Consider the following 21,699-nt stretch of genomic DNA (forward strand, 5'->3'; position numbering starts at 1 on the left):
AAAGAAGTCATTAAAAATAATACAATTCATCGTGTGCTCACTGTTTATGTGGATAATTGCATTGGTGGGCTGGCAACACGTGCCACTTTGAGTGTGTGCATCTGTTGTTTTATGTGACATGAGTATAGGGGGCGTGGCTCGACATGCTTAGTACTTTGTAGCACGCTACTAGCACCGCCTGCTAATGCATCACAGTACAAAAAACAAGGTTAAAGGACACAGAAGTATGCAACTATTTGTGTTTTCATCAGCCTGACATATCTACTGATCTACTGACAACATAGACACTGCATTGGATACATTCCTGTCCATTCATCTCTGTGTTATTCAGATTCTTTGCACTTTATTGGAGCTTTTGAAAGAAATTCCGAGTACATTTGAGTTGCAACCTTGTTCAAAATCTGCACCCACAATTCCCCAGGATGCATTAATCACTCGTTCACTCCCTCGTGGTTATTCTTACATATCCTGGGTTGAGTCCTCTGAAGTGCCGCCCACATCTTTTTGTCTCTTTATTTATTTCATTTCATTTATTCATTTTTTTTCACTCGTGAGTGAATTAAATATGTCTGTTGCTCTGACAGATGATTCACCAGCAGAAAAAAAAAAAAAAAAAAGGAACTAAAACAGGGACATTGTGGCCATTCAATCCTCTTAAAGAAAAACGGAAGATGGTGTGTGTGTATAAGAGAGAGAGAGGGAGAGAGATTAATACACTTACAATGGCTACTGTAAATCAACAATACTTTAATCAACATATTTCCTCATTTAGCGTTCTCATAAACATTGACTGCTCCTGTCAGCTTAAATGAAAAGGGAATTGATTGGCTGTCACTCAGCGCTGGATAAAAACAGTGTAAACCTTGTGCGAGCTACCTCGACAGTACAGCACAGTACAGTGGTTCATTATAGTTGTGTCAATAAAGCAACATTTTAAATGTGATCATCAGAGATCAGAGGGAGGACGAGGTAGGAGCGGAGGGGAGAGGGCGAGAAGGAAACAAAGAAGAGGTAAGGAACGGTGGTGTTTTATGAAGAGGACAACAAGGGCGGAGAGTTACGCAGCAGGTGGTGTAAAGGTAGAGAGGGTCAGAGAGAAAGGGACGGGAGAGAGAGGGAGGGAATGAGAGGGAATACAAGGAGGATCTGAAGCGCTCCACTCTCGGGTCTGGCCCATTGTCATGGTAACAGCAGTGAGGCGAGACGAGCGGCAGAAAGACAAACTGCCTCCCTCTCACTGTCAGTCTCTCACCCAAAGATTAGTAGACAGCTGAACTCAGTACCTGGTTGCATCTGTCCTCCTCCTCCTCCTCCTCCTCCTCCTCCTCTGAGTGACAGCACAGTGTGTGTGGTTTTGACCTTGTTCCTAATGCCATCAAACACAATGACACAACTCACCTTTTCTTTTACAAACATCCACAGTAACATTTACACACGGTTTAGCTGTACATCAGAAATCCAACAGTGACTTCAGTACAATCACTGCCTTGCTTAATGGCAATGGGATAAAGCAATTTTACTTCAAGAATCATATGTTTTTACATTTAGCATTTAATGCTGCCGTGTTTTTGCGGTTTCACAGCACAGGCCTGCTTGCCTACTAAAAATGAAACGTTTAAGAGGCCAAAGACATGTTTTGTGAGGATGAAGATCTTGACTTTCAATCTTTGATGAGCCAAGTCTGAACAGTTCATTCATGAGCCAATGGCCCAAACCCATTTCTCTGTTTTGCCCCTTGCCCCTTGCCCCTTGTTTATGGTATATACCTCCAAAAACTTCCAACTACTGCCACCTCCTGCTCTAAACTTCTGACTAAATGTCCTTAGTTGTCGAGTGTTGCCAGATCTCGCGAGAGAAACAAGCAACTGAGCTGATGAAAACAAGCCCAACACAAGCACAATGAGCACATGAGGGACTTAAACCAGCTTTTAACATTGTTTAACATTCTAAAACGGACGGGATGTGCAAATCAATATTAGACTGTTACATTGTATACACAATAAACCTCTGATGGCGTTGCACACACACATAAATAGCATCCTGAACCCTGGATGTATTCCAGCTTTTAATGTGCTTATCTTGCTTTTTTTCTTCTTTCAGTTTTCCTTATAGGACCAAAGATTATGTCATAAAACCTCATTTTTTTCCGCTTGTCTCTCACCACTAAAGAAAGACAGTATAAAGTAGTGACTTAACAAATAATTACAACACAGAAACAGAAACTTCATCATAAGTGGTTTGTGCTCTGACAAACAAATGACTGAGTCTGAAGTTTTCCCACGTCAACAAACTGGAAAATAAAATACCGACCTACTCTACCTCTGAAAAAAAGCCCAAAGTCGCTTATGATGAGCGGACGTGGCAACAATGTAGCTGCTACTATTGCTTCATCTCAGTATTCCCGCCGCTCCCGTCTCACAGTTACAGCGCAGCAAAGATCAGAGCCCAGTGCATTATGGTCCGATGTTAGTGAAGCAGGAAGAGGGATGAAGAGGAAAGGTGTTTTACCACAGAGATCCCAGCAGAGATGCATCACATGCAGAGTGCAGCGGCTCCTGCAGCACGGAGATGAATGTGGGTAAGAATCGTAAAAACGTCCCCCAGCACGGTAACAGATTACACAGCAACTTTAAAACGTCTGAGTCATCGCAGTGTCGTGTGGCGACTGGTTTGCCCGACTCCACGTCACTGTGGCTTTAGTAGGTGAAGTATAATAAAGGTGAAGATAATTGTAGCACATGGCGTCAATCATTAACTGGTTGTAGCATTTTTATTCATCCTCACTGTCACGTGAAGAATGAATCGTAGATCTCGAGGAAAAAAATTGGATGCTTTTATATAATGGAGGATGAAGATGAAGATGAAGATTGATGGCTTGTCTGGTTGACGACGTTAAATTTGTGTCAGTATTTGAGACCCTAAAGTTTCATAGATAAGGATCATGTGTGCATATACTTCTGTTCTTCTATTTTCTTTTGAACCTTTTAAATCCAAATCGTGCTTGTAATAAAAATGTGGCTATAGCTAGCCAGGAGGGGCCCAATAAAAGGAAACACCAATCCATTATGAGTTCATATTTTTTAGGAGTGCCACATTTTTGGTTTCTTTTTTTAATATATATTCAGCAGTCAGAGTTTGACTTATCGTGTTCAGTTTTAATTCTTCACCAGTCCACCAAGAAAGATTTCACATCATATAATAAAGTACAGTAGGTGTGTAGCCATGTTTACGAAATGCTAATCTGATCTGTGGTATGCCCCCTACAGGTGGGCCTCGAGTAACACCCCTTGTACACAGGTATACTGAAGGCCGCGCACGCCACAGCGTGCACCACATTGTGGACCCTGGTATACTTGCGCGTCAAGGTCCTGTAGGATCCCACTTTACCATCGGGTGGCGGTATAAGTCTGGACTCAGAGAATAGGACGCATTCCCCCCAAAGATGAGAAGAGAACAATGCTACAGCTCCCTCGGACACTGGTTCGAGCAGGGCAGTCGGGGTGTCAGCCGGTTCGTGGGTCACCAGGTCGAGGCTCGAGCGACTATCCTTGGCGACTACGTCTTCTGTTCCAAAATCTGGACTGCACACACACAGCCTGTGTGTTGCCCAATGATGATACAATCTGTGTCATCCACACAGTGCACACGGACGTATACCAGGGCATTGAGATCGCCCTCCAACAAAACATGCCTATGGGTCGTATTCAGAGCTTCGCCAATATGACCCATAGTTGTGTTTCATTTGGGACCGGATGGGAATACTCTATGTCTGGTTGTGTTGAGAATAGTAAACAGTCTGAAAGTTTGAGGTCCAAAAAGAAAGTTGTGAGGTATGGGCGATGAACCTCATTGCCTTGCACAGAAAGCAGCATGTCATAACATTACAATTTTTTCGGTGGTTGCCCCCCCCCCCCGCCGCCCCCCTTGGAATAAGATTTCTTCTTCCACGGAAACAGAGCGACTACCTAATAGAGTGTCTCCACACAGGGCAGACAGTAGGCAGGGTGGTCAAGGACCCACCTGACCCTCGACTCCATTAGTCATCCCGGCCCCGTCCTCCTGCCGACACCTTCTCCCACAGACACGCACAGGCAGCGCGAGCCAGATGCGCCGTTGCCTCAGCAACAGGAATGTGAGCAAACTGCAGAACACGGGAGCGGAATGGCAGGATGGCCCAGGATGATGCTGGCATCTGTGGGGCTGCAGCGGAGCGCGTGCCGGTGGTGAAATGGAAAAATGTCAAGAGAGATTAGAGCAAAAGGGAGGCCGGGGGGGGGGCGGGGCAGGAGGTATAGTCACAGACTGCAAAGCAATCTGTGAAGGTGTGTGTGTGTGTGTGCGTATGTATGTGTGCGTGTCAGACAGCGGTGTGTGTTAGTATGTGCAGGGAGATGGATTTGTAGATGTGTGTTTTCATGCCTCACTGACTCGAGGCTCCGCCACCTGCCAGGATCTTTGCAAGTGTGTGTGTGTGTGTGTGTGTGTGTGTGTGTGTGTTTGCTGATGCATGTTCATGACACAGCTATACGATGTCCCGCGTCTGCACGTCATTTATTTGCCGTACGAGTCGTACCTCCGCAGAAAATCTATCAATAATTTTAAGATTCAAGATTCAAAGTGTTTATTGTCATATGCACTGTAAAAAAAAAACATCTTTCCCTGTACAATGAAATTCTTACTCCAAAAATACCAGCAAAAAGTAAACAAAGACATAGTTTTAAAAAATAGTATATAAATATACATATAAGAAAAATAATAAAATATTTAAAAAAAAGAAATATATATATACATAAAAAATATAAATATATATGTAAAAAATATATGTAGATATATATATGCATATATATTTTAAGTCAAGTTTTTGTTGACAGGAGGACATCCTTGTGATATTCTTAACTGCCTTTCACCTCCAGCAGTGACTGCTGCATGTTTTAAATAGTATTTTTACTATTTAAAGGTCCAACAAGCATCATTCAACCTTGCAAAATGTGAAAATAAACATGTATCAGTGTAGTAGTGATGTCTTCATGCAGAGAATGACGTCACACAGCATGTATGTGTGTGTGGGTTATTGAGCCACTGAAGTGTCCGTTAGTGATAATGAGTGAACTTGCACAGCAGCCATTTTGACAAGGTCCCGTTTGGATGTAAGGAACTGAATGACGACTTGAGTTCCTCGGTGTCAGGGTGCGTGCCGGTTCACTGTCACATCGTACCGGACTTTCATGAACAGAACAGAACCGTTGTTGAACGTGATCAGTATCATCTGTGCATTTGTAGCAGCATGTAGTAGCTAACGGGGCTGTGCTGGTCACACACTGGGGTTGAGGTCAGGACTGTATGTAACAAACAGGGGCCTCAGTGGAAGAGCCATAAACAGCCACAACGCTCTGGCTCCTCCTCCTTCTCCTCCTCCTCCTCCTCCTTCTGTGGCAGGAGAAGCTCGTTTGGCATTGCCAGAGAAGATTTGTTGAGTTTTTCATGGGCACAGCAAAACATACTCGAGTCTGCTGCTCAACCCACAAACGCACTGTGGTTTACCGGGCCTTGCTTCTTTAAATAACAACAGGTGGTGAGATGATGGTGCAGAAGGAGACTCCATGATGCAGTTTGAACAAAGAGAACATTATTGTTACGAGCCGTCATCGGTGCAAGCAGCTGCTTGAGAGAGCTTCAGCCGAATCGTAGAACACGCTGGCCTGTCTACTGAGAAACCACATGTTGTAAAGATTGTCCGACATCATCGTGAAACTGGATGCCGTCCAGTTTCACTTCCAAAGAAAACCCTGGACTCATAAATAACTTGATGCATCCACGATGTTGTGTTCAGGGTGTTTGCCGATTGTGATTGCGCTTGTTTTGGTCTCACTTTTGATTTTAAACCTTTTCAGGAAATTTATGCAAATGATGTTGTGGCACCAACAGGCCATCAGCAGCAGGAGGAGGAGGAGGAGGAGGAGGAGGAGGAGTGCACCGGAGAACATCCACTTCACGATGAAACTGCGTTTCAGACGAGGATTAATCCACTGACGCTGGCTTTCTGCAGCCTGAAGGTCCTTAATGACTGATTGCAGGCTGCTTTGAAAAATTCCAAATCTCTCCTTTTTGTTGTGTGTTTTTTTTGTCTGCCATCTTTGTCAGGATCACCCGTAGTTGACATGTTAAAGAGTAAACATGTAACTACGCCTGTGAGCAATAATGAATGTATAGAAATAAATATAATATTATACTGTGTAGATCCGAGGCAGATCCTTTGCTTCTCTCACTTTATTTATTTAATGATCTATTATTCTCTTTTGTAGATGTATGTATGTATATATACATACATACATACATACAGTATGTATATATAGTGTATATTTAACGATTAATATTATTTTATTTATTCATATTCACTTGCTTTTCCACATTTGTTTATTATAACTATTATATGAACATTATCATGATTGTTATTACTATGGTTGTTATATACGCACGCGCGCCGGTTGTCACAAATAATTGTCCCCGCAATGTGTCTATTTATATTATTTATGTTATATGTCTCTTTATGTATGTATGTAACCTTCGTTTATGTCACGTTGAAAATAAAAGTATAAAAAAATTGAATAAATATAACATCATTGCGGCATTGGATTATAAAATCTGCCTTTAAACCTGAAAATAATTTGTATTATGCAACTAAAACATGGATTATGTGTTTGTTTTTAGAATATACTGTAAATGTGAAGAAAGAGATGGAAAACATTTTATTTCTTATTGGTTTTTTTATGTAGTTATCTTGATTGTATTCAACATTTCCTGTACTTTCTGTGCTTCATTTGAATTTCCAAATCCAATTTTTATCACTTTATATTGTGATGTGAACAAAGTTTTCCTAAAAAGTATAATTTATAGTTTGTACTTTCCTGTGGCATCTGGCAAATTTGAACCTGCAGACTCAAACTGGAAAGAGCTCAATCAAGAAATGATTTTTCTCTCTCCTCCTCCTCCTCCGCCGCCGTCCTGTGTTGATAATGAATAATCTCTCGACAACAGCGCACTGACTTGCAAGAGTAGAAATAAAAAATGAATATAGTTTTATTCTAAAACCACTGCACATTATAAAACAAAAGTATTAAAATTAAAAGGCACGGAGGAGGCTTCACCGTCTCCAGCAAAGACATATTTTAACCCAGTGCACTCTGAATGGTAATTCACAAGGTCATGTTCGTGCTCTTCCTCTGCAACGCTGTTTAAGTTTGTGCCGTTTCCAAATTCCCCCGTATCGTTTGAGCACTGAGTTTTACTTACTGCATGTATAGGCAACCTCATTTAACCTCCAGTGGGTTACCGTGGTTACGGTATCTTATTTGTTGTCTCTTTTGATAAACACTCCACAAGTGTTAAGCGTCAATAGAGTCACAGCAGTGAGCGATGAGTTTAAATGAGGTCCTGCAACAACACTCGAGAAACAGTTTTAACAGCCTCAGAGTTCACGTCAACACTGGCGCGGTGTTTGTGTGGGAACCACGAGTAAAGGGTTGAAATTATTACACTATAACCGTGTTATTTAACCCTTAGAACACAGAGCTGCTTGTTTAAACGTACAGTACGTACAGAGGCGATAAGAACGTGCAATGTAGAGTGTGTTATATCCTTTTTTTCAGCACAATCTGAGGAATTTTCCCCAACTCTATAAACACACCTGAGCAAAAAGTACTCAAAGTGTTTAAAATCGGAATTCATTTGTAAAATTTGGAGTTCACTCGGCTCGTTTTTTATGAACAAAAACAAAAGAAAAGCGCATTTTGTGACTTCTGCACAATTATTGCTACTTTATATCACAACTAAAAATGTGATATCAAATTAATCATAACTTAATCAAAACCTGTATTTTTTTAAAGCCTGAATATGTGACTTATAAACACACACACACCCCATGATGTCCATATAAGGAGTTAGTTGTGTATTATTCCCACGGCAAATTGACCATGGGTGCACATTGAGACAAAAACTAATGTTACTTTAAATGTGTTTTATACGGTTCAAATTTCAAATTTAACAAACAATCTGGTGTTCATGCACAACTACAGTGTGTTTTTTTTTGTTTTAAATAAAACTTTTTGTCATTCTTCATTTTAAATAGTTAATAGACCATTTTAACATGCAGTAAATTGTAAATAACTGCCAGATATTGAAAGTAACGTTTATGGTTATGATTAAAATAAGGTTTTAAAACTTTGAATGAATCTGTGACATCAAGCTGGAATTGACAAAATATTATTTAGCACCACAAACTTCCATTCGTTCCAGCATTTTAATCAAATTGTCCAAGCAGATACGAATAATTTATGTTCATATGGTGAAAAGAGAGAAGAAATATGAAGAGAATTACTGTATATTCCAGTTGGTTAAACTGTTCTTAAATGACATGACAACTTAGACGCTTTATCCTCTAATCTGGGGTGAGAGCTGTCGCCGACATCACCGAGCAATTTAAGCTCTCTCCTTTTGGAGGAGCGCCTCTCAGGTACAAGCTGCACAAACAAAACACTAATCCTGGAAAATCCAGCGCCTGTTACATACAGTGTTTTTTACACACACATACATATATATATACATACATATATATATATATGTATATATATATATATATACATATATATATATATATATATACATACATATATATACACATATATACATATATACACATATATACATATATACACATATATACATATATACACACATATATACATACACATATATACATATATATACATACATACACATATACATATATATACACACATATACACATATATATACATACATATATACACATATATACATATATACATACACATATATACATATATATACATATATACACATATACACACATATACACATATACATATATATACACACATATACATATATATATATATATATATATATATATATATATATATATATATATATATATATGTATATATTAGACTCTGCTGCTCCCTGGTTTAGTCTGAGCCGCAATGGAATCTGAAATAGGCTCGGCTGTTGAAAACTCGCTCTGCCTCTCAGAGCCAAATGAGGCTGGCAGAGGAGATATATACGGTATGAAGTGAACACACACGCACACACACACACACACGCATACAAACATGGGCTAACCCGTCTTCTCCAGTCGTGTTCTTATGGCAACGAGAGGCCAGATTGACACGACAGGTGAGCGGTAATTGTGGGAAGGAAGCGGCAGACACTCGCTGTCAAGTGGAAGTTGCCCGGGACAAATTGGGGATAAACAACGCGCTTGGATCGGTGAGATGCCTCCCAGAAGGAAGCGGTTATTTTATTTTCTTACACACACACACACACCATGAGAAATGTCGCATTTGTACATTCTACAAGGACAAAAAGGATTATGGACGTATGAGGCTCCCTCTGTGCCGAGAACCAGCCGGACACACTGAGGCTCGCTCGTAAAGACGGAAGACAGCCAGTCTTGTATAAAGTACTTGAAAGCAATACTTGAGTAAAAGTACAAGTATCTAACCAGAAAATGACTTTGGTAGAAGTTAAAGTTTACTGTACTTAAGTATTTATTTTGGCATCTTAACCATAAAAGCTAAAATCTAACCAAACAGTCTTTATGGACTTTAGTGCAGTCTGGACTTCACATGCATTTAAATGATAAATCATTTATCATTTATGACGCCCCTGTTTTTCTGGATGGTGCATCACACCGAGATGAAAACATCTCAACTCTTTTTTCAGTGCCCTCTTATACACGGGGGGAGAGAAGTAGGTCAAACTTGTATTTGACCACTCTGAAAGAAACTGTGAAACTTTTTCTCTCCACACATATTGAAGAGTATTGATTTTTTTCCTGGTTAAATGTATACCAGGGGCGTGGGTAGAATGTAACAGGCCACAGGGGTCAAGCATGTGTGGTGACCCATCTGACACGGTTTTGAGGACAATCCTGCTTGTCATGGAGAATTTAAACTAAAAAGAAATACGATGTTCTTCTCTGACCCCAGGTTAGTTACTGTTACCTAACACTAACCACTTTTATAAACAACCCTGTTATTTCCTCATTTCAAGCTAAATCAGTTCAATCTAAATCCGGAGTTGCACATTAAAGCCAATGTGTGGTTATTACGGTAATTCAAGAAGCTGGTGAATCAGCGTCTTTGTCACCAGAGAGAGGAGAGAGTTGGAAAAACACCTGTTACACAGTTTCCATCTTTTTTGTCTTGTTTTTGGTCATTGAGAAAAAAAACTCAAACAAATGTTACTTTAAATATGTTTTATACTGTTCATATTTCAAATCTAACACACATCTCAGTTTTTCTTCATTTTAAATTGTTATATACTATTTTTGTAAATAACTGCCAGATATTGAAAGTTATTGTGGAAATATTTTCTGGTCTTGTTATGGTTAAAATAAGCACCAAAAAAAGGCTACGGTATTTTGAGGCTCAGGTCTTTCATCTTAATTAATTCCTCGTATCTTTCCCTCTTCTCTCTCTTGTTCTCCACTCCCATTTCATTCCCCTGCTCCTTCTTCCTCATCCTCCCTCTGCCTCCCGACTTCATGACTCCTTCCCTCTTGTTTATTCTGTTTTTCCTGCACGACTCCTTTAACGTCTCTCTCTCTGTCTCTCTCTCCAATCTCCCCGGTCCCTCCATTTCCCTCCTGTCACTGGTGATCAGTCTCTGAATCTGTCCAGTCCACAAGAACACACTGTGACTGTTAATGCAGATGATAATGCACAGGAGCTGCGTTCATGCGCCACACTCAGGACCCCCTCTCCCTCCGCCTATAAATCAGGCTTCTTCATTCATTAGTGGGGGGGGGTTTGCTGGCAGGCTGCTGCCTCTCTGTGGTTGCTGGCGGTACGCTTAATGCAGCTCACAGCTGGGCTTTTTTTGGGTCTGTGGTGTTTTCATGATGGGGGGGGGGGATTATCCCAGAGCCCCAGGCCATCTGTCTCAGAGATTTTTTTGCTCCATTCCTCAAGTGGACCCCCCTCCTTTCTCTGCCTCCACCTTTACTCTCCTCCTGTTCAGCCTCCCCTCCTCCTGTTCAGCCTCCTCACCGGCGTTTCTCTGCTTCTTAGCGATAATTACTGCACTGTGAAAGGTCTCACAGAGCTCGCCTCGTCTCCATTTGCGAGTCAGGGCTGAACACATTTGCTTCATAGTTGTACTACAGTCAACAAACTGTGATGCTGCTTTTCTTCAAGCTGATGTCCTGATTCAGAGGAGGAATCTTTGAAGACTGTTGTCAACAAGTGGGGAAAAAAAACGCTCACAAAGCAGGTCCCGAACGTCCAAGACTGGATTTAGCACCGATCTCACGTGAGCTGAACACAAGTGTCTCCTCATGTGTCCTCAGGGGTCACCTGTGATCTCTCTCGCTTCTCTGCTGGGACCATAATTCATAAAAATGACCATGCTATCATGCTGTATATATATATATATATATATATATATATATATACATATATATATATATATATACACACACATACATATATGTATATATATATATATATACATACATACATATATATACACACTTACTTCTTGATTTTATTAATCAGATGAGAAGTTGTTTCATTTAGTCATAAACAAAACAGTGGAGTCACCCCCTGTTGGCCATTCAAGAGAATACATGTTTCAGACATTTTAAAAGACCCAGAGACTACATGTGTTACTTATACACAGTCTTCTTTTTACAGACTTATAAGCCGCGTTTCCCCCCCCCCCCCGAGTGGAACGGTCCTAACACGAGCAGAGAAACCAGCACTAACTGGACACTAGAGTGAGACGGCTCTTCAGGAGCGCTGTGACGTTTATACCACGCAGAGTTAGGTGCTTGATGAAGGGATTCGAAGCAGGTGTGCTCCTGCCGCAGGTGAACTGATTGACTGCAGAAGAAAAAAGGAGGCGGGGCATGACAAGCCTGAGCAAGGGCTTTACCAGTTACTGCACCAAACCATATTATTTTTCATTTATTTTTAGCCTTTGCTTAATCATGTCACCTTTTTACAGCCACTTCTTTTACACTGGTACGATGGCAGAGTGTGGAAATGAACACAAACTCTGAAAATTCTCCCTTTGAATGAAATATTGTAGCACCGCCGTTTAATTAGATTTATACAACATTTTCATGAAAGGCTTTTACATTTGTTGTCATTTGCAGACTTGCACGAGCCATTAATTTACCAGGGCACAATTACATTTTTTAGTGTTCGACTATAGAAGGCTGCCTTTCTCAGCCACATCCGTCCCGTCTGTTTAAATAAGACAGGACCTACTGACCCATTACAACTTATTCGGTCTAGAATTAAAATTAAAACTAAATTAGGTCAACTATCTGCTTTTTGATGTCTCGCTCACTCTCCTCCTACATTGCTCCATATTCTCTTTATTGTTAGCATCAGAACTAGATCTCCATGAGGTGATAAGGTTTCAGTGAAGTTGCACTGGGAGCTTTCACCCTTTGTATAGTATTTGCTACGTTGGGTGTTTTTGTCATAGTTTTGCTCACGACAATGTTCATTTTAGAAATAAAAACAAGTTTTGCCCTTAACATTTTGAAAATATAGAACACTTGAGACTTATGTGATTCTTTTAAAAACATAAAATCTTCATGTAACCTTTTCTAAAATATGTAAAGTATAAGTATGACACTATATTTTTAGTGTTAGGGTTACGATTAGAGAACCTTACGCCTGTAACACTAAACGATGGCATGAAGTCACTATCTGTGATGCAGCTTAACCTTTGCTGATTGGCTGAGAGAAGTCGTGATTTTCCAACCTTACTGGACCGTGTGGCGTTTGGAAAGATTTTTTTTTCTGGACCATGGAGCAGAGGTGACACCTTATCTCTCACTCCATCATCTGAAGCATGTCTGTGAAGGTTCTCGGTCGTCCGAGTTCTAGTCATCTTCAGTAATTAGTTAGCTACACACTTGCTTGAGTTGAGTTTGAGGAAGTTCCACCTCTCATCCAAGAAGCCTGTGAAGCAGCATCAGCCTCCTTCTTCCTGTAGATGTTTACAGTCACAGTCATCATCATATTCTCACTCACGTCCTTATATCTCTCTAAGATGGCGACAGCTGGCAAATGTGAGTTGCAGTAAACAAGTTTCCCCGCCCCCCCCCCATCTCCTTCCACCTCTGCAAATCTGTCCTCTGCCACACAAACACATAAGCACTGGTGGCTGGCAGAGCCGTCACACCCACTATGCCTGACATCTTTCCATTAGGTTCAGCACAAGGAGGAGAGGAGAGATACTAAAGCAGACATACGGAAAGGCGGCAAGACGGTAAACGAGGAAAAGAAGAGACAAATTGAGCGACGCTGAGGAATCACAAGAGACGACGGGAACAGAAAAATAAAAAGAAGTGAGATAGAGACTCACGGGCAGCACAGAGGCTGACGCCACCAAATAAACACATCATATATTCGCCGAATTGCTAATATTTGCCTTTTCCCTGAATACAGCTTTAGATAGATAGAAAACGGCTTACTTGTTTGTTTGTTTTTAAGAAAGAAAAATGGAATATTGTGTAAATCCAAATACAACCAGATTTTTAAAATATGTGTTGCTAAATTTAGTTGCATATGCTCAGTTATACCCAAACTGGCCTCGGTGCTCTGCACATGTTTTACAGTTCCTGCCTCAGGGCTTTGACCTGGAAATCAAGGAAGAAGCTGGTAAACAGAAGACGATGGAAAAACATGGGAGGAAATCCAATCCTGAGCATTTTTGGACTGTTCAGCAAGTTCATGAATGGTAGAAAGTTTTTAGGCAGTAATGATTTCTCATGTTTTTCCAGATTGACTGGCAATAAAAGTCACACAACGACACAGCAGAGGAACACGGCTGTGCAACAATGAGCAGCTTGAGTTTGGCGCGGCGACCGTGGCAAGGCAGCCCTCCGCGGCGACACGTACCCAACTCTCAATTAAATTGCATTGCAGAGAGATTGCATTGTGCACACAAGAGAGAGAGGGGGAAAAAAACACTCTGTTAATGACACAAACTGTATGGAGCCCCGGACATGACATGGTAAAACAAATAAATAAATTGTGCCCACGAAATAGCTACAATGTGCGTGCAAAATTCTATTTTGTGGCCATGAAATAAGTATAACGTGCGCACATTATACTTATTTCATGGCCAAGAAGTAGGTCTAATGTGCGCATGAAATACTAATTAATACTGTCATCATTCCTGGACAGCTGGGTAAGCAAATCGAGCGCACCTCCTCTAAGGTCAAAGGTAGAGGCAGTAGAGTGGCTAAAGCTACACGATGGACAAAAATAGCGTGATCGAGTTTTATTTTAGGTTGTGAATGAGCTACAAAGACATTCTGAAAAGCCTGTCATTGCAAGGAAACATTATTACCGAGATTTAAACAGAATATTGAGAGGCAGGTTCGACAATAACAACACAACACCGCTTGCTTTGCTTACCCAGGTGTCCAGGAATGATAATATTATTAATTAGTATTTCACGTTATAGCTATTTCGTGGGCATAATTTATTAAATATTTTTACCATGTCATGTCCGGGGCTCCATCCTGGTACCAAGTAGCTACAAGCTCCAGTCGTTTGAGCCTAGCCAACTAGCATAGCAGAGTCGGATACACTACATTGTTTCCCCACAATACTTATTTATTTACCAGGACGACGACCATATAGTCCAATTAAACGACATAGTTGATCATTAAACAATACAACACTGACGGAAACCACATTGTGGTCATTAAACAATAGACTCTTTGCCTGGATAAGTTGACGATCTCTTAAATATCTGTTCCCTTCTTTAATCTTGCTGCTGCCTTTTCAACCAGGAACTGAAAGTCTCTCCCTCTTAATGCTGTGAGGTGAAAGTGTGGTTAAAATAAAGCACTTATTAAATGGGGTTTCTTACCAGTGGGAACTGGACATAATACATCTACACTTCATTAAATACAAGCTGTACCTGTAGGTATTTAGATCACATATTAGCCTTTTGTGATTTACAGTAAATCTAACACACGTGCAGACAGTTTGCTGACAGAAATCAATTGTTACAACTTTAACTGCACTGCCCCCAAGAGGCCAAATGATTACAATGACACAGCTTCAATGGAGAGACACTAAAAAGTTGATGCTCTCGATCAAATACACTGGTGATGTAATGGAAGTCACTGTAGCGGGGATGATGCACAGAGCTCATGTTCAGGGGTGGAAACAGTGGCCTGATGGAAGATTAAGCTTCACAGCTGTGACGCCGCTGCGATGCCGGCACCCTCTTGATTTAGCAGATAAATTTACCAAAAAAAAAAAGACACAATCCATCAAGGATCTGCCGAATAACAACAACTGATTCAAGAAAATAAATCAGTCTGTCTGTTGGGTCTCTCACAGCAATGGAAAATTCCAGGGTTATCAGTATTAACAATGTTTTTGGGTTGTTTTTTTTACCTTGATCCACCTGCCTCTCACTCTTCTTTTCTCCCCCCGCCCCCCCGACACGTCGTCCATCATTTTAATCTTCCCAGGCCTCCTTTCTGCCTGGCTGTCCTTTACAAGGCCCTGTGGATTTAATGTGATGGACAGAGGAGAGTGAGCGTTTCCCTGACAGCTGTTTCACTCTGCCTCCAATTGACCTGGTCCACTGTTTCCACAGTGAGTCGTGCTTATGCACAGCCGAGGTCATAAATTTAACGTTTACAGGAGACACAAACAAATGCAGGAGGAGGAGGAGGAGGAGGAAGAGGAGGAGGAGGAGGAGGAGGAGGATGAGGAGGGCCGCACAAATACCATTCTCACATGCTCGGACAAGACGAGCCGCACGCTCCAACAGAAGCATACAGACGTCATTAAACGTGTGTTAACGACGGCACCTTTCGCCCCGGTTTAAGATCCATACATCATATTTACGAGGTTGTAGTTGTAAATAGACAAAAGCGACACCGAGGACGCTTCCCGTTTTCGTTTGACGCGGAAAATCCGCAGCTTGAAAGATCCACATTTCGTCGAATTCTGATTCAGCCACAAATAAAAGGCGCACTTGAAATCTAAGTACAAAAGACTGAGTACAATCTGTGTCTCCAATTCTTAAACACTTAAACTGCCACGCTGTAAAACGGTTCACTCCCAGTACCAGATTCATTGAGAAAATCAACATTTTTTAACATCTGTGATCATTATAAACTTCAGTGTCCAGAGAGACGAGGTTGTCACTTTTATTTAGAGTTTGTCTCAAAGGGCTTTTACAGCCTGGACAATAAGTGACATCCTCTCTCTGCTGTGTTCACACCGGACGTGTCAACGTTACACACAGTGTCAATGTGATATACGCACCGGCTGGGTCAGACTCCACTCAGGGAAACGTACGACACTTTATCTCTTATGGAAACCGTCGTCTTGTGTGGTTTCACGACACATCACACTGAGCCACTGCCGGACATAACGTGGCAATGAGAGTCGCTTCCAGCGATTCTTCTGCATGACGAGCTCCACACGGAGCTCCCGATGGTTCCAGCTCTGTATGCTGTTGTGAAACCACACAAGACGACGGTTTCTTCTCTGCAGACGTTTCCAACAATGCTTTGATGAATTTGATGAATTGATGGTGAAAAGAAATGCCTGTTACTTCTGTTTAAAATATTGGCGACCTGTGGCCAGCGCTCCCATCGTGTCAATCATGTCACAAAATGTCAAAAAGAACAAATCCTCAGGAAGAGCCACAGAAGACGGACGTCTCTCTTCCAGGATGGACAGACAATCAGCGGTGATCATGAGTGAGAGGGTCGTGTTACACCTCCACACCACTCTGTGTGTTTTTCAGTACAGTGGTGCTGCTGGTGTATACACGCTCACGCTCCCTCACACTCCGGTCTGGATGTGTTTTCAGGTCAGGAACACGACATGAAAGGAACAAACAAAACTCCTCACCAGTTACGCACGCTTGTTTTAAGTGGGTGCAGATTTTATTAGTTGTTTAGTGTCTGAAATCCTTTTCTTTGTGTCACCGCTGGCACCCCGCGTCTCCAGTTAGAGCAAGCAAGTGTGTTTCAAGTGTGGTTCCCGGCACAGGGCGACTGTCTGCGCTGATTAAATGTCAGACCTGATAAAAACACACTTGGAAACCAGCTCCAACACCAAGAGAGGACTCCCATTGTGGGTCTGCCTCCATCCGTCCAGTACATCTCCAATATAATTTACATTCAATCCTTTAAGTCACATATTGCTATGAACTTTCCAGTGAAGATTTAATTAAGTTTTGTCATCATCATCTTGAGATGATGACGATTATGTCGTGATCTCAGGGTCAGGAGCTTTGATAATCCTTGGTTTTTTGTAAACCTCACATTATACCTCACTTTTATAACTTTTTTTTTATAACTGACTTTTTAATGTGGTGCTCCATCTCTTTAAATCTAATTGAGGATCATGTCATTCTGCTTTTTTATTGACCTCCGCTGGCTGCTCGAGGCCGCCCAAATCAAATTCAGGTCATTAGTGCTTTCCTGCAGAGCAAATTCTGAATCATCTCATTAAACCTGGTCCTGTGAGCATATGGAACGTTCCTGCTACGCCAGTGTTTCTAGAATGGTAAAATGGGGCTCTGTGAAAAGTCTCCAGGGTTTTCTGTATCATTATTATTATTATTAACATGACAAATGTACAGCAGACCTGTATTTTTACTTTAACAAAATGTTTTGGTAGTAAATGGTGTGATATGAAACATTTCTTTCTAATGATCTAATGATGATGGGGTGCTCCCCCAGGATTTATTATCTTGTAGGAAAAAGAGAGCTCGTGTTGGTGGCATTACCATCTCAGCACACTGTTCAAATCACAGTCCAGACCAGGGTTGTCAAACATAGGGCCTGCGGGGCAGAACTGGCACACCAGAGGGTCCAATCTGGATTAGAATTAGAATCTCATCCTAATGTGAAATACTATAATTTTCAGATCCAGATAACTGTGACCAAATATTTTGATCTAGATCTACTAATGCACATGTGTAAATGTGTACATTTCGGTATAATATGAGTAACATTTGTAGTTCTTGTTGTTTATAGTGATATTATTCTAGCAGTATGACCCACTTGAGATGAAATTGCTGTCATGGGTGTCAAATAAACGCAGATTTCTAAAAAATGAACAAAAGTGTCCTGGAAAAAACTATTTTGAGCAGACTACACTTTGAATTCAAAAGTCCAAGCCCCTTTCTTTTACTCTCTTTCTTTGGCATACTTGTTCAAATGACAACATGATGCCCAAAAACAACAAATACTCTCAAAAGATTAAAGACATAAAGTTAACCTACCTGTCGAGTAGAAACAGCGCCACCATGGCATCACTCTGCAGCCCTTTCTGGACTTTCGGTTGTCGCCACTGTTCAAAAGAAAATTATCCCCAACCCTCTCTTAAATAAAGTAAAAATGTAAAGAGTGAAACACAAGCCAAACCAGGGAAAGAGAGAAAAACCCAGACAGGACTGAAATGTAACCAAAGACTAACCAACAAACCAAAACAGACACTGGTGAGCACAGAGGCTAAATACAGGCAGGGACAATCAAACACAGGTGTGGCAAACAAGACACAGGTGAGACACATTAGGGAGGGACAGACAATCAAGGAAGACAGGACAGGAAGCCAAAATACACACAAGGTGCACAGGAAAGAAAAACTTCAAATGAAAAGAGGGAGCAAAGAAAACTCAAGGTAAAGAAAACAAAAGTCCAAACTGAATAAATGTGTAAGAAAAATAAGAAGAGCAAGAGACACAGTGTTAGTTTAATTTGAAATTGAAATTTGAAATAAAATACATCCGTGGAGAGGACGTCAATTCTAGACACACTTTGACAAATAGAACCCGGGCTTTAGTGTCGACCTCAAAGACTGTATATAAAAGGGATGTAGTGAAATGTCCAATATTGAAGTGCCTGCAACCTGTATTCTCTTTATTGTCCATAAGGGGGCGACTGCATTGGTTTGAATGAATGAATTTTAGAATTTAATTTTATTAATCCCCTTAGGGAAAGTATTCCTCTGCATTTGACCCATCCTAGAATAAGGAGCAGTGGGCTGCCACACTGAGTAGCGCCCGGGGAGCTTTGGGGGTTGGGTACCTTGCTTATCAGGGGTACCCCAGCCCTTTTTGACCAGTGACCCTCCGGTTACAAGTCAAGTTCCCTTTCCACTTGGCCACGGGCTGCCCATGGCCAGGGGCTGCCCATGCATTACGTCCATGAGAATATGACTCCAATTGTCACTTGATTTATAATGTTAATATTATTATAATAATCATAATAATAATGTTAATAGACATTTTCCTGAGTTTAATTGAGTAGTTTCAGGTCTCCTTTAACACAACAAGACTTCCATTTTGTAAATTGTGGTCCTGTTTACAGTTTAAAAAAAGACCATTGGCAGCTTTTTTAATAAGCTCCACCCATTGTTTTCCTCCCTTGCTCCACCCTCTCATCCAAATATGATCTCTTCATGTTTCAAAAATGGCAAAACTCAAGGCGTTATCAAGCATGAATCATGATATCTGATATTCTTAATATCTTAATATTAATTCTAAGTAAAGTATATTTGTATTTGGAGTCAGATTCCAGCGTGCGTGACGACACCAGGGCCTCGGTATCCTCATGTATGTGCCGTGTCACGGACACACATTCATGCTTCCCTGCACATTCACAACCACTTTCCATCCACTTCACACAAGGTCAGTCTCAGACGCGTTCATACAGCATATCTGTATTCATCACGTCTCCATTCACAGCCGAGCAGCGAGGTGCCGGCGGCACGGTGTCCTCTCTCTGCTGCTGCCTCCCAATTCCAGCTGCATTTGATGGTTGGTACGAGATTTTTCTTTCTTGTTAAATCTTGCGCTGAACCTGATCCGTCCGGCGTGATGAGATTTGCTGCACAAAATATGTGGATGTAGTTTTGGAGACATGGCGAAGAGGTCGTCGTTGTTGTTGTTGTTTTGTTTGTTGTTGTGTTTCCTTTTTCCTAAATTTGATGGGAAAATCTAAGCAGCTGGGACGGAGTTCATGTTTACTTTCAGCCTTGAGGAGGGGAAACTCAGCTGGTGTGTACAAGCCTGAGTAAACAGAGAGACGATGAAGGTAATAAGAGATGGAGAGGCGGTGAGGAAAGCCAGAGAGGGAGGACGGGAGGTTTCGATGAGGGGAAAGATGTCAGGGTGGTTCATTATATACAGACTTCACAGACACAAGGACACCATTCCCTTCATAAAACACACACACACATGCACATGTCTTAGTGAGGACACTCATTGAATAATAACCTTACCCTAACCTTAACCATCACAACTAAGGGCCTATCCCTAACCCTAAAACCAGGTCTTAACCCTGAAAAATCCCTTTAAAGTTGTGAGGACCAACAAAAATGTCCCTACAAAGATATAAAGAGGGCTAAACACACACACAATCAATAAAACACAACACAAACACAAATTTATCAACAGATCTGTGCCACAGGTGCACCCTTGGTAACTTAAAGTGGGAATAATTCACAACTCTTATCCTACGGGTGTGTGCTTATAGGTCACATTTTCAGGCTTTACAAAATGCTTTTTTTCATCTTTGTATGTGTTGATGAGACAGTAGTCACAAAAAATACAGTTTTTCTTCTATTTTTGTTCATAAAAACAAGTCGAGCGAACTTTGAAATGCGACATATTTCCAATTTTCCCAAATTCAATCCAATTTTTAAAGACTTTTTGCTCAGGTGCGTTTATATAATTGGGGAAAATGGAAACAAAAATCTTTTGTCATCAGATTGCCTATAGGATGTGCTGAAAAAAAGGATATAAGATACTCCATATTGCACATTCTTATACGCCTCTGTATATACGTATGTTTTAAAATAGTAATGGAAAAAAGCAGCATAAATGCTCTGTGTTCTAAGAGTTAAACATCGTCTGTTGAAAATATTGATGATCCTTGAAAATCATGCACAATGATAAATCAGTCTTTAATCAAATTAAGGTTTGTGTAAAAAAAAAAAACACAATTTAATTTCCATTTTTCAACAAAAATCTGTTTTAATAAGTGCTTCACTTTTCATATGGTTCACTTTGTACACTGTCATTTAAGGAAAGCACTGGTGTGTTCACACCTGACGACATTCTATCAAAGACCGTACATAACAAGTGGATGTCGTCTTCCACTTCTTATGTACGGTACAAGTACAATATACACTGAATAGCCAGCAGGGGGCGACTCCACTAGTTGCAAAAAAAAGAGGTCAGTTTGACTGGAAGTCAATGAGAAAATGAGCCTATTTCATGATACATGATTTACAACAATAAACATTTATCTGAGGAGTTAATGGACTACAGTAATAGTTTTAGTTCCTTTTCAATCGAACATGATTTCGACAATAAACAATAAAAGGATACATGCTGTAGGTGTGGACACCTGTGTGATTGACAGCTGGTATCGTCCAACAGGAGCCGAGTATGCCGGATAAGATGTGTGGCGGAAATGTGTGAGTGAAAAACTGGCAAAAACTGTAGCTTATAGCAACGTTTTGTCATTATTAAGACTAGAAAAGTGCTGTTTTGCAAAATGTCAAATTATCATCAGCTGCCATTTGGATGACTGTACACACAGAGTCAATCAAAGCAAAGGTCCCCTATATAGATATATATATA

This window comes from Solea solea, chromosome 10 (genome assembly GCF_958295425.1).
Source record: "Solea solea chromosome 10, fSolSol10.1, whole genome shotgun sequence".
Taxonomy (NCBI): Eukaryota; Metazoa; Chordata; class Actinopteri; order Pleuronectiformes; family Soleidae; genus Solea; species Solea solea.